Source organism: Triturus cristatus, chromosome 2_1 (assembly GCF_964204655.1).
Source record: "Triturus cristatus chromosome 2_1, aTriCri1.1, whole genome shotgun sequence".
Lineage (NCBI taxonomy): Eukaryota > Metazoa > Chordata > Amphibia > Caudata > Salamandridae > Triturus > Triturus cristatus.
Genome location: NC_140581.1, coordinates 674,351,998 through 674,363,324, shown reverse-complemented (window position 1 = coordinate 674,363,324; position 11,327 = coordinate 674,351,998). Strand labels below are relative to the sequence as shown.

At 46.6% G+C, this 11,327-nt stretch overlaps 1 protein-coding gene across 1 annotated transcript in view; it reads left to right on the top strand.

Moving 5' to 3' along the window:
- Positions 1–4,030: 4,030 nt before the first annotated feature.
- Positions 4,031–11,327, top strand: part of STARD4 (StAR related lipid transfer domain containing 4) — a 194,730-nt gene continuing 187,433 nt past the window's right edge. Inside the window, exon 1 of the mRNA XM_085632592.1 lies at positions 4,031–4,353. The gene's annotated coding sequence lies outside the window, so the exon portion shown is untranslated. The remainder of the gene's footprint in view (positions 4,354–11,327) is intronic.

Sequence of the window (11,327 nt, the reverse complement as noted above, 5' to 3'; positions counted from 1 at the left end):
TGTATGTACGGTGCGTACATACGCGATGTTGGGGTACGCGATGTTGGGGTACGCACAGTACATGCGCACTGGGGGTACGCACAGAACATGCGCACTGGGGGTACACACAGTACATGCGCCCTGGGGGTACGCACAGTACATGCACACTGGGGGTACGCACCGTACATACACAACACACGGGGTGTATGCCTGTACGACTCGTACCCCTGGGGACTCTCTTTTTACGGCTGTTTTTGGCTCCCGTAAGAAAAGAGCCATACGGAGTGCCGTAGGGACGAATCATACTTGCTGGGCCGGAAACCGCTGCTTAAATACGTACAGACGTCGCGTACAAGCTGTTCGGGATCAGAATCGTTGGTTTATTTTAGCCCTTATGGTCTTTTGTACGATTTGTATGGAAAGAGGCTTTCTGTATGAATCGTACTTCCAAGGTTGTAAGAAAAGTTTACCGGGTACGAGTCGTACGGAAAAGACGCTCCATACAACGATTTGTAAAGCCTTTTTCCAGGATTGGAATCGGCCCCTATATGTTGATGCGTTAAGGATATTAATTCTATTCCAGGATGATATTGAAACCTGCATCCCTCCCCTTTTCCACCATCTTTCACGGATTTTATCATTTGGCAAGGGAAGTTTATTTTCATCAAAGATTTTCACCCAGGCACTAATCCTCCTTTGGGTCGGGGAATCAAAGGCTTCACTGATATTTGCTCTAGCGGAAGTGTTTTTTATATCAAATTTTTCCAACAGAGGTTTTATTCTAATAAATGACCATTTTAATATTGTTTTAGAATGCAAGAGCCCTATTTCAATATCTGCCCATTGCTTCCAAGGGTTACCTTTAAAAAATCCCTAATTTGTACATACCCATTTTCTTCCATTTTTTTTAGAATACTAGTGTTTCTAAAAAACATCTTTCCCCCATCCAAAAGTGGGAAAGCCTAGTTGAGCTATTAAATCTTGGGATACTAAAAAATGTTAGAAACTGAGGGCCCGATTCACAGAACAAACTTAAGACAAAATCCTAAACTTAGTACCATTTTGGTATTCACAGAATGCACTTACTACTTCTGGTATTCACAGAATGAACTTACTACTTTTGCGATTCACAGAATAAACTTACTATTTTTGCTATTCACAGAATGGATTTACGACTACTAACTTTACGTCCGCACTCGGGCCGGAAATTCCGGCCCGGAGGCGGAGCTTCCGGCCCGGAGGCGGAGTTTCCGGCCCGGAGGCGGTGTTTCTGACCCGGAGGCGGGGCTTCCGGGCCGGAGGCGGAGCTTCCAGCCCAGAGGTGGAGATTTTGGCCATGGCTAAATCTCCGCCACTGGCCGGAATCCCCACCTCCGGGCCGGAAGCTCCGCCTCAGGCCCGGAAGCCCCGCCTTTGGCCTGGAAGCTCCGCCTCCGGCCCAGAAGCTCCGCCTCCGGGCCGGAATTTCTGGCCCGAGTGCGGACGTAAAGTTAGTAGTCGTAAATCCATTCTGTGAATAGCAAAAGTAGTAAGTTTATTCTGTGAATACCAGAAGTAGTAAGTGCATTCTGTGAATACCAAAATGGTACTAAGTTTAGGATTTTGTCTTAAGTTTGTTCTGTGAATCGGGCCCTGAGATTTTTGCTTGAATACCCATTGGAGAGTCTTATATCATACTTTCTTAGGGTACTTAGATATTCTTGTAGGATCAACAATGTTATGTTCCTTTCAGATTTTATTCATAAAGAAATTGTCTGCCTTCTGAGTAACCCTGGGCGAAGTACTACGCTACGCTCGTGTAATTTTCGAAGTTTGTGCTACTTTTCACTACACGAATTGCACGTAGCACAGTGCAAACAGGCGCAGCGTAGCGGTCATTTTTTGCTTGCTCGCCGTCCTCAATGTCAAGTTGGCGACCGCGAGCAAGCAAAATGACATCCCGGCGAGACTTTTTCCTCGTTCGTGATCAACTACATCAAGTTGCCGAGCGTGGAAAATAAACCTCCCGGCGAGATTCTAAATGCAGGGAGGTCAGGTATCTCATTGCGAGTGTTCGTGTATGATCGCGACCACTCGCGATGAGAAACTACCAGTCCGCGTTGAGAAAGCTGCCGCTCGAGTAGAAATCCACTCGAGCGGTAGAAAACAACCGCTTGCACTGTGCAAGATGCGGTTTGCACTGATTGCACAGTGCGGACAAGCATCCGGGACTGTGCAATCAGTGCGAACAGCATTTTGCACAGTGCACTACGCAGTTCGTGTAGCTCGCGTAGTGCGAAGTGCACTTTGCAGAGCTACGCGTAGCGCTGCTACGCGAACTATGCCCAGGGTTACTTCTGAGGGTCCAAAAAGAAAACGCTAAAACTATGATGTGCAAAGTCGCATGGTAATAATTCCTTATATTTGTAAGAGACAGCTCTCCTTCTGCAACAGGGTGACTTAAAGTGCTAAGTGCCATTCTCAGTATCTTATTTGACCATAAAAAGGAGGAAAACATACCATCTATCTCTTTAAAAAAAGCTGCTTGTAGTGCACATGGTGCAGCACTAAAAAGAAAAGAAAATAATGGAAGGATAGACATACGGATTAGTGACACTCGACCTAATAATAATAATGGGAGCTGATTCCATCGAGTTAGCAGGCGTTTCACTTTTTTCAGCAACAGGGTATAGTTTAAATGAAATAGATCTTTTACTTTCTCCATCACAAAGATCCCTAGATATCTCTTTGGGTGAGTGTTGTATTCCGGCCTGAATTCTGGCAACAAAGAATTGATCGAACAGTTGCACAATATGATTTCGGTTTTAGACTTGTTTATTCTATAACCACCTATTGCTTGAAAGTCAGAGAAAATCTTCATGATTTTTTCCTGGGTGTCTGTTTCTGAGTTTAAAAAAAGGACAATGTCGTCAGCATAGAGTTTTATGTTTGTCATCCCTTGGACAGGGACCGTGCACGCCTTTTTCTGTCTAATTGCTATTGCTAGTGGCTCTATGAATAACGCAAATAAAATCAGAAAAAGAGGACACCCTTGTCTAGTGAATTGTGGTCTTGGGGTCTTTCCTGAATTGGGCCAGTGATGGGGATTGCCTGCGGTGGAGAGGTAGGGTGTTCGTGGTCTTGGAGGTGAGGTATGAGAAGGATCTTCCTCCGGCTCTGGTTTTTTGGATCTAATGTTGAAGTCTTTGCTATGTAAATTGCTTTTGCTAATATAAAAACACACACATATACAAGGACGTCATTTCTATGTCATATACATAGACCTAACAATCTTACAAAAACACAAAGCCTAAGAAAATGAAAAATACTTTAACCCTCTGTTTATCTTTTGGTAAGGTGTGAAATGACACTGAGGGGTTTCCCTTGATGGATGCAGAGGACACAAACACTAATACTCGCAGTAATTTCCCATTTTACAGTGAAACACCTGCTAGGTTGCGATATTACGGTACTATGCACTGGGTGCTTCCCACGGCCTGTGTAAAGAGGGCCTAATATGTCTCAAGAAGAAATACTGCTTTATACTAAATATGTGTTTTGCAAAACGATTCAAGACATTCACAATTAAAGATTCTATGGGGTGCCCACACTATTTGCGGGTGCGACTTGTCCTATCTCGTGCTTATCAAAAGATCGTATTTTTAGGATTTCTATTTCAAAGCTATCTTTACAGAGTGTGCAGCAATACAACCTGAGAAAGGACGCCGCTATGCTAAAAACACATGAGTCAGATCCAAAAATGCATCGTACTGCTTACACATGCGAGGTCCGCCCAATAGCAACTACATGAGTGGACGATTAGTAATGAATGTCTAAGTAAGGTCGCTCAGGATACCATATGCTTAGTTAGTCCCAGATTTCCGCTGGAATGACGTAGAATGGCCTCATGTTCATTCAGCCGAACGGTCCACTTAGACCCCGCCCACTGCCCTTGTCAGTGAAGAATAAATATAACGTCTGGACTGTACAGTAACCAATTACATACGTTCGTCACGGTTACACAAGTGCACTCCCGCCTCCCTGTTGATGCGCGCCGTTGCCATTGGATGGTGGGAGTTGGAGTGACATCTGGCGGCGCATTTTTTGTTGCAGACAGCAGCTATGTCTGGTGAGCTCGCTGTTCAGGTGTTCCAACCGTTTCACAACACGGGACACCGGCGAACAATGACAAACAGCTTGTTACAGTGAGAGACACCCACTCGCCTACTCAACCTCCTCGCACCACAGCGGTTTCACGTTTGGGAGGCAGAGCAGGGGAGAACGAGCTGTCGGACGAGAGTGGAGCCAGGAGTTTGCTCCGGCATCAGTCGTGGACATAACAGCCTAGCTGCAGTAACTCCGAGAGCCGCAGAGAGGGAAGATCAGCAAGGGCAGGTATGTAACCAGAGCGCCTCACACATGCCTCGCTCGTGCCACCGCCGGGGGCAAAGGGGGAGGGAGGCACAAACCACAGAGCAGAGCAACTTATTATACTAGGACCAGTTCGTGCCACGTGTACTGTATCTTTAGCATCAGACCCATAGGGGACGTCAGAGAAGCATGAGACATTTCATCAGCATCCTGTCTTGGGGCTATTAGTTAGCTGTGGTGGCACATATAGGTATCGTAGCATGATCAATCCAATCTGCCACCTGTGGTTCATATATATGCTCCCCACTTTGCAGTCCACGAACGACGATGCTCAACTTCTACATCAATAAATCACCACCGCCAGACTCATCCTGTGTGCGCATAACAAGTCTTGTTCATCTGGTCCAGTTGCATCATCATGCAAATGTCCTGCTTTTGCAGTGTATAGGATATTCCTGTGCTAAGGGATAGCCTGCGCCACATATAACATTTAATCATTATTTCCAGTTTCCGGCTAGTGGCAAATATGATCATTCCAGTGACACACCTAGCAGTCCCCGAGCGACCCTGTCCCTTTAAATATTTTGAAGCTAGCAATGCCCACAATTATCACTCCTATCGTCAATTTAATCAATGCCTCGCTAGCTTCAGGTATAGTCCCCCGGGACTGGAAAAATGCCATGGTGAGGGCACTATTAAAAAAAAAACACCTAGAGCCCAGGGAGCTGGGCAACTATCGCCCCATTTCCTTACTCCCTGGAATTAGCAAGGTCGCAGAAAAATACGTAAACCACTTACTTTCCGCGCACCTTGAAACCTTTAAACTACTGCTCTCCTCCCAGACCGGCTTTCGTCCCGGCCAGGACACTGAGACTGCACTAATAGCGGTGGTGAAGGAGTCACGAAAGATTCTTGACGCCGGAGGATCCTCAGCCATCATCCTCCTAGACCTAAGTGCAGCCTTTGACACGGTGAACCACCGTATCCTGATACACCGTCTCAAAAAAGTGGGAGTGACAGGCAAGGCCCTGTCCTGGTTGGAATCATTCCTGGAAGAAAGATTCTTTCAGGTATTTGAAGGCAACACCCGGTCCCAACCAGTACCACTCCAATGCGGGGTACCCCAGGGCTCCTCTTTGAGCCCAACCCTTTTTAATGTTTACGCAAACGATACCTAGCTCATTGTGACCTTCAACCAGGAAGAGCAGTCTCCCACAAACCTCTGTTCATGCCTCAAAGAAGTCGCCAGCTGGATGAGCTCCTCCCACCTCAAGCTTAACGGTGACTAGACAGAGCTCATGCTGCTGGGCAACCAAGCAAGTTTTATCTCCAACAACCTGTGGCCACCGTGCATAGGGCCCGCACCATCGCCTAAACAGGAAATAGAGAGCCTGGGCATTTGGCTTGACCATGATCTTACCTTTAGAACACAAGCTAGAAAACCCGGCCCACTTGCTATGGTATGCTCCGTACCGCACGGAAAGTACTCCCTCTCCTACCTTTCCACTCCAGAAAGCTCTTGGTTCAAGCGCTCATTCTTTCTATGTTGGACTATGGCAATGCCCTCTATCTGGGCGCGCCCAACTCGGTTATCTCCAAATTACAGGTGGTCCAAAACTCGGCAGCTAGGCTCCTCATGGGCACTAATAACCGCTGCTCTGCCAAGCCTGCCCTGAAGACACTCCACTGGCTCCCGATACAAGAAAGAATACACTTCAAAGCCCTTTGCATCGCACTCAAAAACCTTCATGATAAAGGTCCCCCCATCATCAAAAACCTAATCAAGCCTTACAAAGCCACCAGAAGTCTCCGCTCAGACCAACTCCATCTAGCGGAAGTCCCCAGAATCAGGAGGGCCCGGTCAGGGGGTCGCCTTCTTTCCTACAACGCCTCTAGACTCTGAAACTCCCTCCCTCTCTCCATCCGCAAGGAAGCCAATTATCTGACATTTCGCAAACAACTGAAGACATGGCTATTCCCATAATTCCACCTGCTCCTCGACGCCCATCCGCAGCGCTGGGATTCCTCCGGGTAGCCATGCGCTATATAAGAATATTTTCATTCATTCATTCATTCAATTGCGCAGAAAGTGCAGTGGCACCTGGGCCCAGGGGTTTGAATGGCCCACTGCACCTAAGGAATATCTATTTTTTTCCAATTTAGATCAGAGGAAGGGATCTTTTTTCCTCTTTCTTGTACGAGGGTCCATGGAACCCGTGCCACTGCACTGATATAGGACCCAGTTCCAGAGTCTGAATGTTGCCCTCTTCACACAACACCACACAACTAAACGATAGAAATCATCACTAAGGAATATTATACCTCATTTGTAAACGACCCTGAATCATATACCTTATCCCATACCTATTTAAGTCTCGCTATTGCGTGCTAAGTGTGGGCATTCAGGCCAGACATTTATCATGCCAAAGGTCCATCCGTTGCCTGTCTAACAGCATGCCGATAAAATAGTCTGTGGTGCAAATGACGTACTATTATCGTTAGACGTTTAATATATCATTATCATGATAAAGGGCCAGCGTGGCTCACCTTGAACATGACAACGTGCCGGCTGCTACACATGTAACATTGGGGTTCAATGCAAATTCACTAAAGAAGCAAATGTCATGAAAAGTCAAATAAATCACGCAGTGGTGAAATGAGAAGGCCTGCTGGTTTAAGTGCCTGTTAAGCATCAGTAGCAGAGTTAAATGGTAATACTCGCTCCAGAGGGTTAGTAGAAAGGCCTTCGATAACGACAGCCTGATCATTTTAGTAGACTTTGCGGTGGAGTTGGCAGCGTAAATCTCGACGTTTATTTTGTATGATTCTGGAGCTGCGTTATTGAACATACAGCCTCTGCTGATATGGAACCAGCTTCCTGTTTTCTATGCTGGAGCAGTGAGCCCACATTTAATGGTTGGTGCGCCCTCATTTAGAGGTGGAGGGGCCATGTGCAAATAGGGGAATCCTGTCTCCCCAGTTAAATCCCCTTACTGCTTGCCAAGACAAGTGTGCCCTTTGAGAAAGAGGAGAACATTAGAGGGAGCAAAGTGCAGTGGGAAGCCCTGTTGTGAGGTCTCCCTGTGCAAGGTGTGATGATTCGGCTAAGAACCGATGGGGCCATTGCCTGTGTGCAAGATTATTTTCAGTGACCCCCGTATGCCAGGAGAGGTCTACCGTAGACTGAGCCATGTGTTGAGCACCGCCCGGGTCTTGCTTTGTCCATACTGCCGCGCCGCAGTGACCCCGTATGTCAGAAGAGGCCACTTGTAGTTACCACTTCAAGGAGGGCCAAGACTTGTGTGAGTGTCTGGACCAGGGCACTTGTGGTGGGAGAACCTGAGCCCGAATGACCCCGTACTGGGGCAACCCCATATGCCAGCCGGGGCTTCCCGTACCAATGTTGCCAAAAGATTCGGGCCATCACCGAAGGAGAGACTGAGCCTACGACCTGCAGGTTGGACCCACACTGCGAGGGAACTGCCCCTGACTCACCACTGAGGATTGCTGGAGATGTTGTGGATGCCGCCGCACTCTAGCTGGCTCCAGACGGGAGCTGAAGAACAGATTACTTCTCCGTTGAGCAAAGTCAACTTACCGCGTCTTCGTGTGCAGAGAGCTCCTCCGACATCTAGGAGATCTCTGGCAGAGCCACTCAAGAGAAAAGGCCTTTGCTGCTGAGTGCCGCAACATGGGCTGCGAGCAGCCTGACCTCTCCAAACGGAGTAGGACTTGCGGGTGCATCTTTGCAGGCATCCACTGCACTGCTGAACTCTTCTGTGTTGCGCGAACGGGTAAGACATGAACTAGGCTACTTGGGCCCTAGGGGAACTCACTGATCATAGTGCTGTGGCACGATAGACACTTTTGACAAAGATCCTAAAGGGTCAAAAGGGAGAACTCTTGAGTACGGCCTTGTAGTTTGCATTCTCTAATGCGGCCACCTGTGAATGGGGAATTATCCTGAACATGTTACACGAAGGAGGGTGGAGCAGGTATTCGCCTACAACTTCTAGATCCCCAACCTCAAGAGGATTGTGTTGTTGCATTTGAATGTCACATTTATTTGCCTGTGTAGAGTTAGAAATACCTACTTTTCTTATAAAAGCAAGTATTTAGCTAGACATTGATTTATTATTTGAACTCTTTGTATTTTGAGTTATGAGTCATGTCCACTGACCTGTATCTGCATCCCCTCTAGGGAGCCTTGACTGTTCGACCACAGCTACCACTGAGAGCCAAGTACAGAAGGCTACTTGGCCCAGTGGTGCGACATCCATGGAAGGTCGGGCCCAGGAACAATAGGAGTAAAAGGCCTCAACCACCAAGATTGGGGTCAGTAAACCCTGCATGCCCCATTGCCCTCTGAATGGGGTTCTGACACCTTTGCACTGTGAAGCAAAGGTGTATGTTTTGACTCACGACAGCCAAAAGTGCATCAGTGCTAGGGAAGAATAAAACAGTGTTATATATTAATACATATGCTGATTTCTTTTATTATCCCTTTGACGCTGCATCGCGTCACATTTTAGTGAATTTCCCCATTGACTGGATTTGCGAGAGCTGGCATTTCAAAGGGAGAGTCAAAGGAGAGGCCATTGACTTGCAACACATATTTGGGTCCCACCTTCAATTTAGTAGTATTTTGGCCTTTCACAAACATGCATGCAGTTTCCACACATAGCTGAAACACTAATGGCTACACTGCTTACCGTGGCCTCGTTGAGAAATGAACTTACATGATCATTGAACACAATCATCATTGTTATATGTCCATACGTTCATGGTCATTGAAAACAAACATCTTTATATGTGCGTACATTTTTGGATGGACATATATGTGAATTCCCAAAAACTCGAAAACAAGTAACTTGCAAATGTACTTTTTTACGTGGGTAAATGTGTACATTTGTGAACCATCCCCAGTGTACTTCTTAATCTTTGCGATTGACCTCCTTAGTGTGTTTACAATAGAAACAATGAATCAGTGCATTTTATAAGCATTACAGACTACAGCTCTGTAATGATTACTAACACCCATAATTGTGTGACAGACATTCTAAGCATTTCCAAGAAAGTCGACTAAGTCAGCGATTTTCTGTGCAATCAGTGAAACTGTGTTAGAAAGGAATGTTACCTTCAGCCTGAAGGTATTCGAAACATAATTTTCAACTCGCCTACAAGCAATAATAAAATGTGACACCTCTCCTGGCATGTGACACACGTGTACCATGAGCCCACTGGAAGGTCAGATGGAATTGTTATTTTATAATGCGCAGGCGCAGCGCGAAATCTAAATCGCCGCCAAGAGCAGTCAAATGATGAGGGGAGAAGGTGTCAGGACAGTGCAGAATCCAAGATGGAACTGTGCTTTGAGCGATATTCTAGAGGGAGGATCTATACATTTGCTGATTTGCAAATTGCACTTCACACGTCTCATGCAAAAGATGTTGTCGTGCTTTATCACAGAAACATTCTTTTGAACTCGGACTTGCACAGAATGTGGTACTTTGTCAGGGTTTATTGAAGATTATAAAAGTCGTATATTGCAGTCTTGCAGAATTTCACCCCCTTATCTAAGGCAGCTATGGAGCGCGGTCTGATCGTTATCCAGAGTTTATTTTCCTCGGGCCATATACGGGCCATCAGCAGTTAGTGATCTGAACTAGTAGACACCCACTCGCTGCATTGATGCCGCTTTGAGTTACCAGACCTGGATTGCAGTTTGCAGACTAGTAAACACGGCCGTCCCGGAAGCTGTATATGGTAAAGAGGCAATACCCAGCCTTCGGCTTTCTGGTGCTCCTGTAAGCGTGCATTTTTATACAGTGCCTCTCGCAGCAGCCAGCTCCTTGCAGTTTGCATCTTTACGCTGAGCGTAGGCCTTGATTTTAACCTCTTGAAGCACATAGAGCTATGCAAGACACTTCAAGATGCAAACCCGTCAGGTGGGGAGGTGTCCAGACAGGAAGGATTCAGTGACGTTTATGGTTGGTTCGGGTACCTGCAAAGGCAAGCTCAGTCTTTAGTATATGACCTGAATACGCCTGCCAGCACTCTGCAGCTTCATGAATGTGGCCGTTCCCGACCTCCAGAGTAAAAGTTGTAATTCAGACTCATTTACTACTTCATTTTCACACTAGTACACATCCCCCGATTGGCCATTCCTTTTTTTCTTGTTCAGCGTCTGCCTTTCATGCTGTCTTTGTGTCCTAGGAGTTACTCACATTGCAGGTGACTACTATTGCGTTGGCCTGCTCCATTGTCCTCACCAGTGTTCAAGGCAGATGTACAGGTGGGGGACCGTACCAAAACCTATTCCCATCCACCCATGAGGCCTCATCTCCCCCACCCCCCAGGTGAGGTGAGAATCTTCCCCCAAAATGACAGAGACAAGGTAACAACATTCTTCCTTTAGAAAGCATAACGATTCTAGGACTATATTTAATACAATCCATAAACATGACATTTAAAAATATTTGCATTACATTAAAAAACATTTGCATTCTTGCATATTATTTACACTATGTACAGCACTTCATTAGAATAACGAACATAGAATCTCATAATAATAGCCCTCGAAGGAGTCATGGTTGACCACCCCCCAGGAACGTAGGGCATCCACTATTTCAACGGTCTTGAGGCTGAGATCCCCCCCCCAACAAGTTGCACATCACAAGGCAAACTCACCTGCTCCTTCAAGATAGAGTGAGCGTGGCCCAGCATGAAATCTGGACCTCAAAACAACCATGCCAGAGCCAAGGCAATGTAATGGAGTACCATGGGAGACTTTGGGCAATCCCTGTAGCAGGCGTCCTGAGCCATTCTTTATATTCTGCGGTACAACAGCCCCAGTTTGAGCCAAAGGGTTCCAATTCCAGCCTGAATTTGCCTGCACTTCTATTCCTGATGCCAAGCTTGTCCACCTGCTTTGTATCCAAACATGACTCCTTCCCTGCCAAAGGCCTGGGTGGTTTCCTGACCAGCCAGGCCTCCCC